Raw genomic sequence first — 19,909 nt, forward strand, 5'->3', positions numbered from 1 at the left:
TTCCAAGCAACGTAGAAGGAAAATTAGAGAGATGATAATAAGACGTGCTAAAAAGTGCTTGAAAATTGTTTTGAAACTAATTTCAGCATCCGAAACATCGTCACCATTCCCTTTAACAAAATGCAGAGAGACATCCCAATCAATCTCTTGGAAGTTACTAAATTGAGAAACATTTTTCACCATGTTAGTAATAGCCTTTCATGTTTGGCACTATCTACATAAAATGAAAGTAAGCTATAATGTGAAAGAAATTGACCAGAAATAAAAAGAAAAAACATGGCCATGAATATTTTTGCTTACCATAATTGTCACAGAAGTTCATGCTTAGTGTAGTGTTGATTTAACGATCTTTAAAAATTATCCTCTTTTTTAGGCAAATATGATTTCTGTCAGCTTGAAAACATCAGTTTTCTTTCTGATGTAAGGACCTTGGAGAAAAAGAAAATTCACCAAATACTGTACATAAATCAGACACCTTGAAAAAAAATCATGCTAGCACAATATCTGAAACTCATAAAAATCACCTCATCAATATCACTGTCAAAAACAAATGAAGAGAAGAGAGAGAGGAAGAGAGGAATTTACATGTCACTTCAGTTGTGTGTGCATTGCTACCTATCGTGAATAACGTCTCTGTGGGACAGACTCTAAAACAGCCCAGCCAGGAGACCAACTGTGTGGTCTGTGCACCTTCACCCGCTTCACCCCTACTCCTTACTCATATTCATTTCCACTGGACCAAACACGTTCAAGTAAGGGAACTCCAACTTTTAAAAAAATCTCTTGATAGCCAAATTCTCGAGGACCACATAGAATGGACCAACTTTGAAAAAGAAAGTCTGAAAAGAAGTGAAACACTGTGCCTGGGAGATGTTTCACTGAGCTTTAGATGACAAAGTCAAATGGCAAGTTCAGGCTTGTCATCTCAGCTCTCCTACAGCAAACGAAAGACATAAGTACCTAGAACAGGTAATTCGCCACTTCGTAAGTGTTGAATCAGCCTTTTGCATCCAGTCCTATCCTAACTGTCAATAAACAAGAATGCATCTGAAGGACAGTCAATGATGATTGTTGGAAGTAAAGCAACAAAAATTATTATTTATTCACAAAAGCAGCATGAAGTCTTATTGCTGACATTGATACCCTCTCTGCCCCCAAGTGATAACCAAATTAAATAATACAGAGTTCAAGACAGCAACAGTACTGTATGATATGCAGGACATACTTTAATCAATCTGTTAACAAGGAGCAAGCTGCCTTGAAACTGAAATCTTAAAGGCAAAATGAAAACCAGGTGACCAGAAAGAGTGTTTACAGTGCAATATATGTGGATTGCTGAAACTAAGATGACAGTGTTTTGTGTGTGTTTGATTTAAAGAAATACTAGTCCTTTTAAATGAATGAAAAATTGCAATGCAAAACCCAAATAAAGTGTTTGATGTAGCAAAATAGTTCAACAAAATTGTTAAACAAAATTGATATCATCTAGTATCAACTCAATACAATCAGCTGACAGTTATATTTATGTATTACTGTTTCTCTGAATTTAATTTGTAGAATTGTAGAGGGTCTAGATTGGAACAAAACTGATTTCTCTTTGTTTGTAACCTTACATGTTGTTGCACTCGAATGCTAGACTAATGAGTGAAATATTCTTGCCTCTATTTCTTGCAGCAACACACACAGTGTAGCAGTTTACATGTAAAACATCAGCGCTGCATTCTGCTACCTCTCTGGTGATTAACTCTTACAAAAATGAGCTGCAAACATCTGGGGACAAACATCTATTTTTTTTCCCATCATTTTCTTTATTAGACTTCTAAAAATAGTGTCTAAATATGTCAAGACATATAGATGCAGGCCTTCAGTCATTACATGGTGTGAGATGATGAAAACAAGAAGTATATTTACAGAAGTGCACAAGATAGTCCTAATGCCTGTTGGGAATATTTCCCAAGTTCTTTCTCCTTTTTTGTGCTCTAAGAAAACCTCTTTGTAAATTTCCAAAAGTTCCACTATGTACCTTTTACCTGTTTTACAGAATAGTCTAAAGCGCCTCTTTCTTATGTCCCTTTGAGGTAAAAACAGAGTGCTGCAAAAAGCAATATGCTACTAAAACATAAGAAACTTCAGAAGCTCTATCATAAACTTGGAGTATCACCTAAACATATCCAATACACCAATTTATAACATCAGGGACTACCTCTAGTTCCTTTCTACTGATGATGTTGTCACTAAAATATGCATTAGTATTGAGCAGTTATTCCACCATGATTTTCTTGCAGCTAAGCCAGCAGAAAGATAGACCAGAGTGAAATGTAACTTTTTCTGAGAACATCACAGATAAAAAAGTAAAAATTGTTCATGTATGTAAAACATTGTAAATATTTCCTAGCTGTTGGAATAAATTCATATATTATATATTCATATTAATATATGTATATTCCTTATAGAGCTAATGAATAGCAATTTTTAAAATATGGCTTTAAATAAAAAAAATTCATTATCACAACTATTATGTACCTCATAGCCTGGAAAAAAGTTGAGGATGTAGTATATTGGGTGCATTCAGTTTATGTTAGCTATCTGATTAATTTTAGTATTTTTAATTAAATTATCTCTAAATTAAAACAGTTCACAAGTTTTAGCCATCTTCCATTAACACAATGTCCGTCTCTAACTCTAGTTTTAATTGGATATTTACACACACAATGTAACACATTCATTCTCTCAGTGATTATTCAGGTGGTTGAAAAGCCAAGATCTTTCCTTAGAAGCAAGGGAGAAAAGGCTAAATTAACACAATCAGAATAGGATCAATGGAAATCATAAGAAATTTAGGAAAGGCTTGTCCAGGGAAGAGAAGAAAAAGCCCAAATACAGGATGGTATTGCTTCAAGCAGAACTCTTGGCAGGTGTGTAATGCATGCAGGAAGTGATAAGTCTGACAAAACTAGCAACGGCCTAAAAATGGCACAGGGAGTAACAGCATCATTCCTGTGCACATGGGCTTTAGAAGAGTCTTACTCTTGGAGGCATCCAGTTGACTATCTTCCGTCACAGATGAATGAAAATTTGATTTAATTCTTTGAAGAAAAGCACTGTATTGAAAATTTCCATAAAGTCTCCACAGTAGCTAACTTCCCACCAAGACTTTTTAATGGATACTGACATTTTAAAGTCTTTTAAAAGACTTTATGACTACCTGAAGCAAACACCTGCTGTCTAATTCCAGTAGCATACATTATAAGCAGCCCTTCAGTATCTGAAACATATCAGGGAAATAATTTAGCTACTGCATAAAATATAAGGTAAAGATTTCTTCCTGCACCAAGCACAATTTGTCAGAGATGCAATGCCCTTCTGTTCGTCTGTAACAAGTCCTTCCACTAGTTTGTGCGTTTCATTTTGCAAATGGAGAAGGACAGACAGGAGGATGGGAACTCTAACATGGCAATAAACAACTTTTTGTCCTAAAAAGAGCACGGAGCAGATGACAAAGACAAGAGACACACTCATATTAACCACTGTCAAATACAGTGTATTTTTAAGTACTTCCTTCAGCAATGATTGCATTTGGTAGCTACATTATTAATACTGTACATTATATGGCTACTGACTAATAAGAATACTTGGCTCTCTCAAGTAAGATCACTACAGTGTAACAAAAGTGTTGGAAACATTCATACTGCATTAACCCCTCTGGGTGCTGTCCAAATTCATTCCGTTGAACTAATATGCCTAGGATTATTTCAATTACATGAAACTATCTTAATTGTCAGTGTGCAAGGGTTCACGGGTATCACATTTTTACTGCACAACTGACAGTTGGAGAATTAGTTGAAGAGATCAAGAATCCTGGTGAATGAAAGGAGTTTTATCTACCTACACTATCATTCTTATTTAAAAATACATAAACCCAGCCGTGTGATCATCCCTGTATCTTAAGACAATGATTTAGATTGTGATCTGCTATACAAATGAGTGGGACGTTTCATAAGACTAAAAGGATTAGGAAAAAAAATAGGAGGTGAAGAGAAAGGTGCAAATAATATACTTGGGGCCAAAGGAAAAGCATAAGTTGAAGATCAAAAGTTTACCAGAATGCAAACTTGTTGTACACAAATATCTAAGTTAAAGGGTTTTTTTTTTAAGACATAGCATTAGATTTGTGATGAATTGTGGAGAATGGAATAGTTTCTGCAGATCTCCAAGAAAGGAGAAAAGTGCTAGAAAAGCCAGTGAGCTTAAAGATCTGTGGGGCTATTGGACATTGCTGGCACATCTCCTGAAGCATCTGTATCATAGCCAGAGTTTGTTCCCTGGCATTTGCACAGTGAACCTCATCTCCCTGCTCTCCCCATGGCTGCCTAATCTTCTTCTCTTTATCTATAAGCTGGAACAGAAGGCAAAGAGCAGAAACTATTGCTATTAGGAGCATTATAAGATTCCACTCTTTTTTCCACTGGATATCCCAAAAAAACCTGCCCTCTTTCCCTCTGCCCATTGGCATTTTGTATCTTCACTGCCCAGCTGTCCAGTATTTGGGGGATGTTTAGCTCTTCTTTGCTGTTCCTTGGATCACAAAAAACAGGGAGCATACAGTGAACATTGTAAACGGTTTATCAACTATTTTGAGAAATATTTGGAAATATGATGAGTGGATAGAATCTCTATATCACCAAGTAATGTTTAGAGGAAGAGCTAGGAGATGTGGGAACAGGTATAGAAGTAGGAAATTGCTAAGGATTTGGAGACGTTCGGGAGTTGGAAGAATAGGGGCCCTGAAGAAAATACAGAGGAAGGGAGGACAAAGAAGAAAGAGAAGTCAACTATCAAGTAGTTGCATGGTCAGGTATATTTTTATCAGGCAGTCCTACTAAAATAGTCCAAATAACCCTGAATAACAGGCAAAGACCTCAGTTTTAACAAACAACTTGAATAACTATTGAGGTTTTTCTTCACAGAAAGCCAAAAAATATAATATAAGAGAAATAGAGCTGACATTTACCACTGACATATTTAGCTGGTTTTATATTAATTTTTTTTTTAAGAAACTGTTATGCACATGAATGAACCTTTATATTTTTGAATAATGTTCCTTTTAAATAATTACCATGTTTTATGAACTTTTCCACCCATGTCTTCTTTTTTTAATATAAAAGTCAGGTGTTTATAAATCAGGTGTTTTTTTACTAAGTGTACCACTCCCTGTCTGTAAAGTGAGATGAGAGCTTGACGTTTATGTGGTTAAACACAATTTGTGCTTCCTGCCTTTGAGGTGCAGCCATAGATCATACTGTGTTATTTATCTTGCTTACTCTAGCTTTTTGTGATGAGTTATTAAAATACTCCTGGAAGCATGGAGACATTTGGAAGAAGGGTCTCACTGGAGAGCAGAACAGATAAAAGCACCGAAATAAAACAAGCAACCCTGTCACCAGCAGACACAAGCAATACTGCAGAGAAGAAAAAGACCATTTTATTGGTCAAATTCTGCTTATAGCCACACTAGTGAAACCTCATTGACTTCAGTGAAGAGAGTAGGCTGCTTAAATTCCTCAGCTGCTTAGAAAATAGTATAGTGACTATCCAAAGGCAAAACTGCCACATGAAGCATGGAAATGTAATTTACATTGTTAGGATACCTGCAGCTAGACTGCAAGATGACTGAAACAAGAGACTGCGGGGGGGGGGGGGGAAGAATAAAAAGAAAAGAAAAAGGAAAAAAAAAAAAAAAAAAAGCAGGGGGGAAGACACTAGAGGTTGTTATACTAGCTACTGAAGCCTGGTTTCTTGTAAATGTGTAACTCCTGGGTAGATTCTCTTGCATCCAGAGCTCCTTCTATAATTGGAGTCTTTGTAGAGTTTCTTTTTCATCTCAGAGGTAAACCACTACAGGAATTTTCGCCCAGGGGAAGCACTTGAATGGTCCTGTCATTGTGTTGAGTGAAAGTATACCTGGCTTTTAAAGTAATCAGGAAAGAATTTCTCCACCAAGTACTGCTGCCTCTAAGTTTATAATATTCTCATTTTAAATTTTTTTCATTTAGCTACAACTAATTTTGGCAAAACTTAAACCAATAGCATCAAAATTTTGCAAGCCATATGTCCCAGATGAAGCCTTTTAGACAACTCCCAGGCAAAAAGTCAATCATTTCTAAAAACAAAGTCAGAAAGAAATATGTTTTTATGTCCTGTTAAACTCTTAGAGCCACTTCACACAGAAGTCCCAAAGCCTGCAGCAGAACATGAAACTTGAAAAGAGGACTGACTAGAGTCAGAGGTCTGCCTTTTCCAGATTTCTTAAAGATCTTCCTATATTACAAATCTATAAAAATTAAGTTTGCATATACTGAAGTAACATGGGTCAGAATTTAGCATTTAAATTCTGCAAAGACTTGCCTTCCCTGACTATATTCCTATACTGTGCAGGGCATGCACAGCCATTGCATAATAATTCACTGTATTCATTGTACACCATGAGGAAGTTAAAGATTGGGTTCTACTAAAGGAAGGGAGATACTTTTTCTCTCCTAGATTCTCCAAGTCACTTCTGGACTCCAGCTGCTAGGAGATAATTCAATGACTATCCATAACGATAACATACCTAGAGAGGAAGAACTGAGGCAGGAGTCAGAGCATGAAGAAATCAAGACAAGAGCAGATCGTCAGAACAGGACAAGCAAGCATAGAATCAAGCAGTAGAGGACAGCTTGGGGAGAGAAAGAAAAAAAAAAAAAGAGGAGTGAAAAAAGGTGGGAGGAAGAACTGAGGAAATTACTTGGAGGTGGGGTTTTTTGTTCGTTTGGTTTTTTTTCTCAAACAAGAAAAATAGAAACGATGTCATTTTGCCAAGATAAGGATTTTGTTTGACTAAATACAGGATATTTTACATCAGTTTGGACTAAAGCCTCCATGTTAAGAAATAGTAGATTTTTAATATTAATTAGTATTCTTTTTAAGTGGAAAAAACCCTAATCTATTTTACTTTATGGAAAAAAAAAAAAAAGAAGAAAAATCTTTCCAAAATATTTTCTCCCCTATTTATGGGACCAAAATGTATTCTAAATTCAACCCAATACTATGGGAGCTTTTATTCAGTCCTGAACTGTATTTTTAGTAGATAAGTTACTTGACTAAAAACATTATGCTAGCACTAGAAAAAATGGTGATTAAATAGAACTCTTTGGAATGGAATTAACAGAAATAATTATTTTCTATAAGCAAGAAGTTATGAATCACAACGGGATTAGGAAATGATATGCAGGTGGCAGCAAGACATAAATGTTTTGAGGCTGTGAGTTTAACAGTTGAGAAAAGTCAGATTCACAGTTGTCTTTGTACCTTAGCACTTTACATCAGCCCTGCATAAGCATTAACTATGTGATCCCATTCCACTCAGAGAATCCCCTCCTATCAGAGCATATGATGAATGACCTCCAAGGTCTATAGAGATGCATTTGTCTGTAACACCTCTATAATAATAAAAGGTATTAACAAAGGCTTGGTATCACCTTTTAAAGGTGAGGATGGTTGGATGCTGTACTGAAAAACTGGATTCTCACCTGGCTTCTTCTCTCCAGCAATCCAGTAGTTTCAAAGCATGCTCTTGACAGGCAGCCATAATTTGTGTGTTCCTGTTTTCTGGGAACCTTACTTGAAATCTGAAGGTCAGAGATGTTAAAACACAGACAATTCACAGTTGCAGCTGAAATCAATGTGAGCTGCAGTTTTCTTCTGCCTTTACAGGGTCAAAATCACATACCTCACTCAGAGGACTTTAGAAATATAAATTCATCAAATCTTGCTTGTGAAGCACTCAGGTGCTATACTGCTGAGAAACCCAGAAAAGGTCATGAGGAAATTAATATTTTCTATTCAGAGCAAGATATAGATGATTTATAAGTCAAAACCTCAAACCACACATTTCAGGATGAAACCAAACTAAAATAGGTGACTGGCTATCGTGGTTTAACCCCTGCCAGCAACTAAGTACCACACAGCTGCTCGTTCACTCCCCCCCAGTGGGATGAGGGAGAGAATCAGAAGAGTAAAAGTGAGAAAACTCATGCGTTGAGATAAAGACAGTTTAACAGGTAAAGAAAAAACTGTGCACACAAGCAAAGCAAAACAAGGAATTCATTCACTACATCCCATCATCCGGCAGGTGTTCAGCCATCTCCAGGAAAGCAGGGCTCCATCACACGTAATGGTTACTTGGGAAGACAAACGCCATCACTCCGAATGTGTCCCCCCCCTTCCTTCTTCTTCCTCCACCTTATATACTGAGCATGACATCATATGGTATGGCATAGCCCTTTGGCCAGTCTGGGTCAGCTGTCCTGGTTGTGCCCCCTCCCAGCTCCCTGTGCACCTGGCAGAGCAGGGGAAGCTAAGAAGTCCTTGACTAGTATAAACACTACTTAACAACAACTAAAATATCAGTGTGTTATCAACATTATTCTCATCCTGAATCCAAAATACAGCATTATACCAGCTACTAGGAAGAAAATTAACTCAATCCCAGCCAAAAGCAGGACACTGGCTTTCCCTTTTTTCATTCAGAGAATCGTGTTCAACTGATATCCTGAATAATAAAGCAAAGATTCTGGAAGAAAAAAAAAAGTAACAATATAGAATCATAGAACGTTAAGGTTGGAAAAGACCTCTAAGATCATTGAGTCCAACCATTAACCTAGCACTGCCAAGTCCATCACTATACCATTTCCTCAAGCACCATGTCAACCCGTCTTTTAAATACCTCTAGGGGTGGAGACTCAACCACTTCCCTGGGCAGACTGGTCCAATGCCCAACTACCCTTTCGGTGAAGAAGTTTTTCCTAATATTCAACCTAAACCTCCCTTGGCACAGCTTGAGGCTGTTTCCTCTCGTCCCATCACTCGTTACTAGGGAGAAGAGACCAACCTCCACCTCGCTACAACCTCCTTTCAGGTAGTTGTAGAGAGCAATAAGGTCTCCCCTCAGCCTCCTCTTCTCCAGGCTAAACAGCCCCAGCTTCCTCAGCCACTCCTCCCAAGACTTGTTCTCTGGACCCTTCACCAGCTTTGTTGCCCTCCTCTGGACACACTCCAGCACCTCAATGTCCTTCTTGTAGTGAGGGGCCCAAAACTGAACACAGTACTCGAGGTGCGGCCCCACCAGTGCCAAGTACAGGGGCACTATCACTTCCCTGGTCCTGCTGGCCACACTATTCCTGATACAAGCCAGGATGCTGTTGGCCCTCTTGGCCACTTGAGCACACTGCTGGCTCATGTTCAGACGACTGTCAACCAACACCCTCAGGTCCTTTTCAGCCAGGCAGCTCTCCAGCCACTCCTCCCCAAGCCTGTAGCATTGCATGGGGTTGTTGTGACCAAAGTGCAGGACCCGGCACTGAGCCTTGTTGAACCTCATACAGTTGGCCCTGGCCCAACGATCCAGCCTGTCCACGTCCCTCTGTAGGGTCTTCCTGCCCTCCAGCAGATCGACACTTCCACCCAGCTTTGTGTCATCTGCAAACTTACTGAGGGTGCACTCAATCCCCCCATCCAGATCATCAATGAAGATATTGAACAGGACCGGCCCCAACAATTAATACAAAATACAATTAAAACAATATAATTAACTATAAAAGATATATTACACTTAACACAAAGAAGCTGAAGTAATTATGACGTGCTAGCTTTGGGGTACCTTGCTTTGTTAGTTTTTATTCTTCCTGCACACACCGTAGGTTTTTTAAAACTTTAAAGTAACACTGAAATAAACTAAAATTAATAGGAAAGATTACAGTACAAAGCTGAAATTTGCAGCACTGTTGACTTTACTTCTCTTCCTTGCACTTAATAGACACATACATGAAGTAAATAATAATAATAATACAAAAAATCAGTGGTAGTGACATCTCAATTTTTGTCCCTTTTCCAAAGAACACCTATGTATTGTAGAACACAACCAGATTGTTCAAAGATGTGAAACAGAAGAAGCTCCTTTCTCTTGGGTGCATTTCGTAACAGCAAAGGGAAAGAAGAGGAAATTTCAAAACTGAATGTTGACCACTACTGCATTTTACAGGGAACTCAGTTCTGCATAGGCCTGAGAAGCACACTCAGGTGTTTTTCCTGACTGAGTCATCAGGAGACTTTAGCATACAAAATTTTCTTAAGACCAGCTGGTCCTAAACATGAGTTGGACATGAAGACAGACATCACTGTCAAGATGCAAGGAGTTTTTCCTTGAGGTTGAAATTAGGGTTCATTCACAGTTTAGAACCCTTTGGGATTAGGCAATAGCTCAGCAGGGTTTCCCAGACCACAATTTGGGATTTAACTGCTTAAGTGCTGTTCAAATGACAGTTTGGATATTTGCAATCTTTCCTGCAGTCTAGCCCAAGAAACTTTTCCATTCAAATGCTCCACAGACCCGATAAAATGACAAAAGCCACCAAATCTTGTGTGTGAGTCATAGTACAACATGTAGAAATGCAGAAAGAAGAATAGCAGGACAGAGTTCTCTTTAGAGAAAATTTTAGAAAGTCTTCAAAATCCAACCACAAAAAAAAAAAATCTCCTTTTCAATAACAGGATGTGAATAGGAGAAGAATTTTTGGTGGTAGTACCTTAAGACTCCTCTCTGCTTGTTCTTACATGAACTGCACCTTCTGTGATGTGCTGTAAGGCATGTAGTGTGTTACACTGATTTCCAGCTTAGTGAATCATATACATGTGTCTTCTGTCAAAAGTAATAGGAAAACTGGACAACTGGCTCTTTAGAAACTCTGTTAACACCTTACTGCACAGCCATACATACTATGGATTTTAGATACATTGAGGCAGTTGTATAAAAATATTTAATCACCTAGTGAATTCATAAATGTTTCTTAAGTGTATCTTTATAACACCAGTTTATGAGGTGTGCAGCAGTAGCTTGGTTGCAATGCAAAAGTAAAGAAAAAAGGGACAGGTAAATGAAATGCATGTAGATGTACAACAAAGAGATAACAACACATTGTTATGGCTTTCAGAATCTATACAGAAACTCAGAGGTGCTCTTGCTAAACTAACATGCCATAAGTGAAATGCCCTGGAACCCAATAAATGCATTGCAAATTTTGCAGTAAATTAGAGGCCAGTCACTTAGCATAGACATTTAGTTTAATTAGTTAGCTAAATTCTACAGTTTGTAAATACAGACAAAAATTCTAGGCATAATTTTTCCATGAGGTTCACTGCAAAAATACTAATAATGGAAGCTAAGCAATTAGTTTCCCCATTTAATATAGTGTGTGCAAGTCTTCCAGTGTACGCAGATATATAGTAATGCTGCTTCTATGCAGCTAACCTTCAACACAGCTAACCTTCAACACTTATATACTGTTGGCTAATATGCATTTGCTGCTTTTAAGATATTCCTCAAAAAAGTGTTTTGAATGTCAGTCTGTCCTGGTTTTGGCTGGGATAAAGCTAATTTCCTTCCTAGTAGCTGGCATAGTGCTGTGCTTTGGATTTAGTATGAAAATAATGTTGATAACACACTGGTGTTTTCGTTGTTGCTAAGTAGTGCTTTCACAAAGTCAAGGACTTTTCAGCTTCCCATGCCCTGCCAGGTGCACAAGAAGCTGGGAGGGGGCACAGCCAGGACAGCTGACCCAGACTGGCCAAAGGGCTATGCCACACTGTATGGCATCATGCTCAGTGTATAAACTGGGGGGAGTTGGCTGGGAGGCAGTGATCACTGCTCAGGGACTGTCTGGGCGTCGGTCAGTGGGTGGTGAGCAGTTCCATCACTTGTTTTTCCTGGGTTTTGCTTCTCTCTCTCTTCTTGTTTTCCTTACAATTTATTAATTGTTTTATTTCAATTATTAGACTGTTCGTATCTGAACCCATGAGTTTTCTTACTTTTGCTCTTCTGATTCTCTCCCCCATCCCACTGGGTGGGTAGGACGGTGAGCGAGCGGCTGTGTGGTGCTTGGTTGCCAGCTGGGGTTAAAACACAACACAAAGTTTAAAACCTATTAGCACTCTACAGCGATTGACTGTAAACAAATCACATCTCAGAGCAAGTATTAACAACAGTGTCTAATACCTTAAATTCACTGCAGTATTTTTAGCAATAGTATTTGTTAGTAAGAAAGCTCATGTAAGAAAGTTGTGTGAGCACTTCATCACTTTCATTGTGGAGATCTGGGGGGTTACCTTTGCTAAAGTGGGAAAGCGTCAATAGGCCAAAGAGACCCATTTGCCAGCAGAATATCTACGTATTCAAAAAGGTGAATCTGTCCTTGATTTGAGTTTTGACACTGCTCTTTTGCCTGAATGAATTAGAGGCAAAATACATTGGAGGAAAAGAAGAGGAGCAGAAGAAAATTGGATCTGAATGGATTGGACAGTAAATATACACTTTGCCAATAGGTGCTCTCTCTGAGGAGGACAGCCCAAGATACAGGATATGATGCAAGTAAGCAGGATCTCATAAGAAAATCAGGCCAAGATCCCCAACGGATGGGAGAGACTACTATCGTTTCATCTTGGTTAACTACTTTAAACTTGGTTTCTTTTCCTTCCTTGGTGGTGTTTTTACAGATATTTGTAACTATGTTGTCTATGCTGGGAAATGTAAATGAACACTTTACTTTGCATCTTTCATTAGCTCAGACCTTTACAGATAATTTCAAGATGATGATTTTCCTCATCTAAACATATTGAGAGACTAAAAATAGTAGTCCTGGAGCCCAGTGCCACAGCCTTCTGACATAAAGGTCCAGCATACCAAAGAATCAAGAAAGACTAAGATGTTTTTTTCATAGAAAATCTATAGGATTATCTCTCATATCAAAGGGAACAGGAAAGAAGTGGGGTCAGTCACCATCACACAAGTTTTCTGACATACAGTTAGATGTTTGAACCCTGAAGGTTCAAAGGAAGTTTTGTGGAGAAATGACTAGCTTAGAACAAACCTTTTCTGAATGTTTTATGTGTTAATATTTACTGAAAGATAACCCAGAGCTCTTGGTTTAGCTTGTGTTTGTCAAGGTAAGGAGAGATTTGAACTTTTCAGGATTTTTTTTCTACCCTGCTTTATGACAGGCAAAGATTCATTCAAACAAGCAACATTTAATTCAATTACTTTCTGCAAAAGATTAGTTTGATGGTATTTACATGACTGAGTGAATAATCATTTGTTTTTATTTTTCTGTTGAACATTAGAGGACATGAATAGCGTAAAGGTACAAAGTTAGTCTCTCTTGCCTGCCATAAAAATGTTTTTGTTTAAAAGACTAACCGTTCTCTGATCACTTTCTATATGTTTCTAACACTTGGAATAGTTAAATGATTCTTTTGAATTAATAAATGCATAATTTTATACATTATTAGTCACACTTCTACACTCTCTATTATTTGTATAAAAGATGCAACTGGAAGCGGTTTTGGGGTGTTTTTATCCTCTGCATTGTTAAAGATAAAATTCAAATTATGAATATTTTTAATCAACCAGTAACATGATTCTGACCTTGCTGGAAGCAGAAATCTTTCTTCTGGAAATCCATAACCATTGTTTCAGTATTATTCCCTCTGGATGTTGTTACCTCTCAGTGTACTTTATTTGTAAGCACTCGGACTTACAGAATAATATAAAGAAAAACTCACTGGTAAATCCCACCGGGTATTCTTGTTTTTTCTTCTTTTGCTTCAAAGGACAGATTGCATCTAAGAAAATCACTTCACATTTCTAAGTTACATGTCTGTATTTTAATTTTCTAATTTAAAAACAAATGACCATAACCCTTCCGACTGCAGAGAACATGAGAACATTCTGGGCAAATATTCCCAGATATATTGTGGAAGTATTTTTCATGGAAAGGTCATGGCCCTTCCAAGAGGAAAAAAAATAATAAGGGGACTGAGCCAACCATTTTAATGAACAGAATACAGCTGTCTAACCAAGCAGTAAGCTTAGTTGCTATACAAGTTGTGTGTAAACATATTTCTTGCGGACAACTAGAACAGACAAACAGGATTTCCTCTGCAAGCAATTGAACTGGGTTATATTAGATTGGTTATCATGGAAGATGAAGTTTTTTATTTTCTTATTAAGGAGTAGCACCTGGCTCTACTGAGTCTTCATTTGATGGCTTCTGCAACCCTACTGGAATGTAACTGTTTCTACTCAAGTAGAATAAGGATTGGTGGTATCTTCATTGGCTTGTGAAACTGCTCAGTTTTTAAAGAAAGTTCAGGTCCCATTAATTTCCTGACAGAACCACAGGTAACTTTGTGCTGGTGTTTTGCCCAGCTCTGATGGGATATTTCGTTCCTGAGTTTGCTGAGGCAGCAGCAGTCAACAGTTAAATGTTATTAAAAACTTAATGGACTGAAATACATACAGGGTCAGAGTAAGGATGCAATCAGGAGGAAGGGTCTTCAGCCTACCTACCCTCCCCAAAACAACCCCTTTTTCCTACATACAATTCCAAGTGCATTAATCCCTATGCATTAATCTTCTCCAGAGCCCAGATAAAAGTTCAATGTTTAGATGCTCCTAACCACTGGTACTACCATCCCTCTAAGGATGCAGTCAGAAAACCGGAGAAATAAACCACACTAGCTAGAGTCCCCCTCATGAGAAATACCTCTACATTTTCAAATGTTGTCAGTTCATGTTTAAATATTCACTATACTTCAGAAAGCAAAAAGCAAAGGACAATCAAACAGCAACTTTGGAAATCACCACAATCAACAGTAATGATGTTACAAATGATCTCTCGGAGTACTTACCTAATGGAAAAATCCTGGTCACTCTCCTACCACTTTGAGCAACTGTCAGGGTAATCAGATGCTTCTTTCTACCAGTGGTTATACAGCAATCATAGTTCATTTCACAGGCTTGAAGGACTCCAGGTGTTGGAGGTTTCTGGAGAGCTTTTCCAGCATGAACAAGCACAGGTCTATTGCTAGCTAAGTAATCCCCTGCCAGGAAGCAACAGCTGCTGTAGCCTCAATAGCCTCAGAAAAATGGCCTGTGCTGCTCCATCATGATTTGACTCCTTACCACTTGCAGTAAGCCCTCAGGGGAAACAGTGACACACAAGATCCCAAACCTGCAACTCAAAGAGGAGTTTCTCCCCTTCCACCATCTCAGTCCAAGGCTCTTTGACACTACCATAGCATAGGGAGGTACTGTTAAGAATAATCCTTAATACAACTGGTAGACAACTGTCTCTGTCAATATAATTTCCAGCAAATACTATATTTGACTCAACTTCAAATCACTTCAAACCATGGAAAAGCATGCTTGCAAATGAGACCTTCAGATCCAGTTGCTTCTCTCAACTTGCCTACAGACACCATCAAGAGTATCATACAAAGAACTTTACCCATTTGTAAATATACTGATTTTGTTACTTTATTATACCATAGAGATACACTTATGCATGAGTGTCAATAAATTAAGACACTTTGCTAAGCATAAAAACCTCAAAAGAGTTTTCTTTACCCTTAAGTCCTACTAGTAAACACACTGCCAAATAATTTTAATTTTAAATGTCTATTCTTCTTTTCTTAAATCTGTGTTCCTTGATCTCTATGCATAAAGGAAGTGTTTCTTCATAGTTACTCAATGTATTTGTCAGTTACACATACTTCAGAACAACATGCATGTCAGTGCACTTCTGCCTTTATGCAATCTCTCAACAGAAAAGTCTACAAAGGCCTTTTGTATCTTCTTGCTCAAGCATTCGTATCCAACAAATTCCATAATTCATTAATGGCTCAAATTATAAAGAATACATGAACTAAAAAAACAGCCAAAGAGCTTGTCCCTTCCTCTTTTCTGTTCTCCCTCTCTAGGAAAAAACAAACAAACAAACAAACAAAAACCAACCAAGAAACACCAAACACAAAACAACAACAACACACAACAAACAAAAAACATTTTTCATTCAGTTTGATATTCACTGGGAAGCTACCAGCTTAAAGATGGGTATCGAATATGAGCCTTTTAAAAGCAACAGCCACATCAAATTCTCTTCACTTTTGCTTTAGGCTCAAAAGTGTAGGGTAGGAGTACATTATACTTAGACTTGTATTGTTATCCAGCATCACTGGTAAACCAGCTAATTTTTATTGGTTAGGACAGGAAAAAGCAACCTGACTTAGTGGGTTGAGCAAAACAGCTTGTACTCCTTGGAATGATAGGACCAAATATCATATGGTATTTGAATATTTGTTATTGCTAGGGCTGAAACACAGGTGTTCAACCTTCTAAATAACTTCCCTACCCACTAATAGGCACCCAGTACTCATTTTCTTCATAACCTCTCTCACCTGGTGAGTATTTCAGCATTTTTACAGATATGAAATGTTTCGTTCAACCTGAAATAGCATCTAAAAAATTGCTTTTGCCAGAAAAATATGAAAAAGAAATTTTTTCTATGTGCACGCATGTACATACATGGAAATTTCTTCAAATAGGTAGCCGAGCCAAAAAACTGAGCCAAGCTTTACATAGCAGCAGTTAAAACTTTTTTCTAAATAAATCCTTGTCTGCTGGAGAATTTTGACTGAAGATTTACTAGTGCTAAGCCACATGCTGCACTTTACAAACGCATGCCCCATTGATTTCAATAGAGTATCCTCACCTCTCACAGGAAACTGTCCAATGCAGACACGTAGCAAGAGGCATGTCATATCTGTAACATATGGCTGAACTACCAATATTACAAATAGATTTGTATGCTGGATGTTAGTTTTAAACTCCTGCCTTGCTCAGCTCAAAAACAGACATCAGAGAACTGCTGACATTGCACATTAGAGGGAATAAAAGCATAACAGTTCACTACCAAAAAGTCCTCACAGTATTCTAGGTAAATTTATAAGGGTGTGATCCAGTGCATAATCCATTCTGCCGGAAAAGATGTAAGTTCAGTGGAAACCAAAATAAATAATTTTAAAACATATCACTAAAGTTATAAATGAAATCTACGTCCTGAAAAGAATGACGCGTGGTTCAGAATTCCATCTTTTGATGCAATGCATGCATCACAGCTTAAGAAGCTGCTTGATCACAGTAGAAATTCTTTGTTTCTTTTTCATCACTGCTGACTTTTTTTTCCCATTCTGTTAAGAAAGCTTAATCCCAGCTTGGGCCATTTGATTTTTTTCTTAGTATCTTTAAACCTCAGTTGTAATTGAGCCAACAGAAGTACTATCTAATCATATTGTTCTGCTATTTATGAAGCTTTATAAATCTCTCTGCAGGTAAATTAGTGTCATATCAAACTGCTGAGCCTGAATTTTGCTGGCAGGGACAGATGTAGGGCACTTCCCTTTAGCACAGAACAGCAGATCCTGTTTTAAAAATAATTCCTCCCCCCAAACTACATAATCTAGCGTATTCAGGAGTACGACTCTTATGTGGGTCAACTACAACTAAGATGAAGCTATCTAAGATGCAGCTTTCACAATGTGTGTCACCTATTCATTCTAACATATTCATTACTGCTAATTAAAAACTGTAGCATTTTAACTCCTATTAACAAATTATATTAAATCTTACTGTTTTTCACCAAAAAAACCTTTAATTACTTTTGACAAAAAGCAGCTTCAGTGAAAGAGCATTTAATGATTCCATAACAACAGCAAATCAAAATCTTTATGTATCTAGTGCAGCCCATACATAAATGTGCAATCCCAGTTTACAAAGATAGTTTTGCAGTCTCAGCTGAGAAAACTAAATCTAATTTTGGTCCCTAAAAGAAAAATAAAATCCTTAATCTGCCACACTGAAAATATTTAGCAAAATTATGTTAATTCACTTGTCTTCTCACAACTTGCTGACACTTACTTGCCTGTCATGCATTTGGTTATCAACATCTGAACTTGTGTCTATTGACTTTAAGGACTGTTGACTTAATATAATTTGATTTTATATGTCAAAAACTTTTATGTCAGCTTTTGGACTGTATTTTCTTTAGTATATAACATCATGATATATTAAAAAAATGCTTCAAAGGGAAAGAAAGGATAAAGATGCTGTTTATCTAGGAAAAGTACATTGTATAATTTAATAATTATGAAATAGTTTACATCTCAAATTTTTTTTAACAATTCTGAAAGTTATTTAAGACCTATATGACTGACCTTTTCAATGAGATTTTGCATATCAGATGAAAAATAAAGAAAATGAAATCCATTTTTACATACCAGATTTGTAGAATAAGTAAATCACAGTAGTGAACTTAAAAGAGACATGTTAATTTCCTGCACTTAAGGATGTGATGCTATACACACACAAAGAAACACACTTTACAGCATGGCCAACCTTTTCTTGTCAACAAACAAGACTATGCCTACAGGTAGCCTCTGTAGTAAAGCTTCTGATCACCTACCAAAAGTAACAATGAGAAATCAACAGCTCTGGACATTAGGCCACTCTTATTTAAACAGTTAAAAGCATATTATGTGAGTAATGTTAAAGAAAATTAGTTTGAAACATTGTCTTTATCCATTTTTACATGAATAATACATACATCTACTCTTAATTAGCTCTTTAAACTTGCAATTTACACATAAGAATTATATATTGGCTGCCCAAATCTCTCCAAACTAAATCCTAGGACATTCATTTTTATGCGGGGTATGCAGTCAGACAATTAACTCAATAATATACTCTCAGCAATGCAATACACACACACAGTCACCCCAAGTTACTTTCACACATTTTAAATTCAGGTGGCTATTGTGGGAAGAGCCCAAGCTCCAATGCACGGGACTTGCAAAGAATTAAAAATTTTAGGTTTAGGTTTGGGTTTAGTTTTGAGTGTCTTTTTTGTTTGCTTTGGTTTTTAAATGTCTGATAACATTGTGGTATGTTTTGAGCTGTTTGTCTGTATATCAAGCTATAAAAGCACTGCAATCACTTCTGAAAAATACTTCACCACCCTTTACGTGGTTTGTATTTCTAATGAGTTTTCACTGTTCGTGCTGTAGTAATAGGCCAGTGTTGCTTTATCTGGCTTTATAAATACCTTGCTACTTATTATAAGTTATTTATAAAATAACTGCTACTATTTTACAGGATGCTTGAGAATTGTTCAGAGTACTCAGCTCCCCTGACATTAAGATTTCTGATGGAAGCTGAGTATCTTTCTATGTATGACCAAGACTGAGTAGTCAGAACAAGAATATTTATGACTAATTCAAAATAGGAGCTAGAGAAGAAATATAATTTTAAGAGACTAGATTGGCAGTGTTGAACAGAGTCTAGTAAATCGTGATTAAATCCCTTCTGGTAGAAGAAAAACCTCTGTTAAAAATGCTTCGAATTAGTCTTAAATTCTAATAGAAAGATTACCATTTCTCTCTAGAATACAGTGTAAACTCAAGCCCAGATCTGAATAAATTACAGATAAATCTGCCTGAAGCCTAGAGTTCTGTTGACAAGGCTTACTAATAAATAAAATGCTTCTTTTGCTCCAATAAGTACATTTACACAAAAAATTATTTTAAGTGGTGTACTATGTTAATCAATCACAATAATAGTCCAAAGATTTTATTTCAAGTAATTCCTGTTGACGATAAATTTTCTCCTAGTATTTGTCTTCAGGTGTGCTGTGTATTCCATGTACTTCTTCTGTGTTACTCAAAAAATATTAAGATATTCCAGTTATTCCAGGGGAAAATTTCTCTTTTCAAACACATCTTTTTATATATACATTAGTATTTATACACATCTTTATAGACTTTTTTTAGTGTATAGGATTTTTTATTTTTTTTTTAATTGGTGTACCATCATTTCCTTTCTTTTCTCATCATCAATCACTTTACTAGCATAATACTGGATATCCACATTCTCCAACTGTTACACTGGTAATTCCACGCTCCACGTACTAATGGGGTGGGACATCTG

General features: G+C 37.0%; 1 long non-coding RNA gene across 5 annotated transcripts in view; it reads right to left on the reverse strand.

The window, feature by feature from the left end:
* The window catches only part of LOC148051429 (uncharacterized), a 153,475-nt gene that overhangs the window by 15,959 nt on the left and 117,607 nt on the right, over nt 1–19,909 (reverse strand). For all 5 annotated transcript variants that reach the window (XR_015700112.1, XR_015700115.1, XR_015700114.1 and 2 more), the window contains one exon: nt 301–428. This is a non-coding gene — a long non-coding RNA (uncharacterized LOC148051429). The remainder of the gene's footprint in view (nt 1–300; nt 429–19,909) is intronic.

This window comes from Nipponia nippon, unplaced genomic scaffold (assembly GCF_047370975.1).
Source record: "Nipponia nippon isolate SJK-2023a ecotype South Korea unplaced genomic scaffold, ASM4737097v1 scaffold_6, whole genome shotgun sequence".
NCBI classification, from domain to species: domain Eukaryota; kingdom Metazoa; phylum Chordata; class Aves; order Pelecaniformes; family Threskiornithidae; genus Nipponia; species Nipponia nippon.